Consider the following 1,039-nt stretch of genomic DNA (forward strand, 5'->3'; position numbering starts at 1 on the left):
CTTTCCCCCCCACAAACACCTTTTAGAAGGGCTCTCTTTCAGTGCCCCAGTCCCAGACACCCTCTGTCCCCCCCACAAACACCTTTTAGAAGGGCTCTCTTTCAGTGCTCCAGTCCCAGACACCCTCTGTCCCCCCCACAAACACCTTTTAGAAGGGCTCTCTTTCAGTGCCCCAGTCCCAGACACCCTCTGTCCCCCCCACAAACACCTTTTAGAAGGGCTCTCTTTCAGCTGTTAGGAAGGAGCTGGGAGCTGCAGGTAACACACACACAAACATGAAATGTTCCATATAGCTGGAACCAACACATTGTAGATTATTTGTAACTGGTATGTGATGATTGTGTGTGTATGTGTGTCAGGCTGCCTACCAGAGTACAACAGGGAAATGCTCTGAAAATTGTCTGCAATCCGTAAAAAGCTGCTCAGAGAGCAGAAACGGGTGAAGGGCCAGATGATGCGCTCAGAGTGAGAGGAGCTGGACTCACTTGACAGGTAACACCCTCCACTACTGGGGCACTACTGCAAAGTTTAGGGGAGAGTAGAACAGAGTTTGGTCATTAAGTATGAGACGCTAAATCTCTCTATGTGGCTTAGGATGGAGGCTTCCGGGGAGCCTATCAGACTTCCAGATGACTACATCCTGTCAAGGTGTGGTCGAAGAGGGTGGACCCAAAGAACATGGGGAAATACTGACACACAAACATGAAGACACAATAACGTGACAAGGACTGTCAAAGGGAGCAACTATATACACACACAGAAGGACCAAACTAGACAGGGGAAACTACGACAACGAGAGAACTGACTACAACAAACGAGAAAGCTGAAAACCTCACACTTGACAAGGCACAGACACAGAAAATCTGACCTCCAGGAAGACTGGAAACACTAGGGAGCATGGAAAACACACGAGGGAAGACCTGGGGCAAGACCGTGGCCGTGACACATCCTCCAATCAGAGTCAGCAGAGCGGGCCTGGGAGCGTGAACGCCACAACTGGACCAGGAGACTTCCGGCTCTGATGCACCGTGGCAGGAGA

General features: G+C 50.5%; 1 long non-coding RNA gene across 1 annotated transcript; it reads left to right on the plus strand.

Moving 5' to 3' along the window:
• Positions 1 to 228: 228 nt before the first annotated feature.
• LOC134038998 (uncharacterized) lies at positions 229 to 822 on the plus strand. Its single transcript, XR_009932720.1, has 3 exons — positions 229 to 258; positions 360 to 492; positions 595 to 822. It is a non-coding gene; the product is annotated as an uncharacterized LOC134038998 (long non-coding RNA).
• The last annotated feature ends 217 nt before the right edge of the window (positions 823 to 1,039 follow it).

Source organism: Osmerus eperlanus, chromosome 18, assembly GCF_963692335.1.
Source record: "Osmerus eperlanus chromosome 18, fOsmEpe2.1, whole genome shotgun sequence".
NCBI lineage: Eukaryota > Metazoa > Chordata > Actinopteri > Osmeriformes > Osmeridae > Osmerus > Osmerus eperlanus.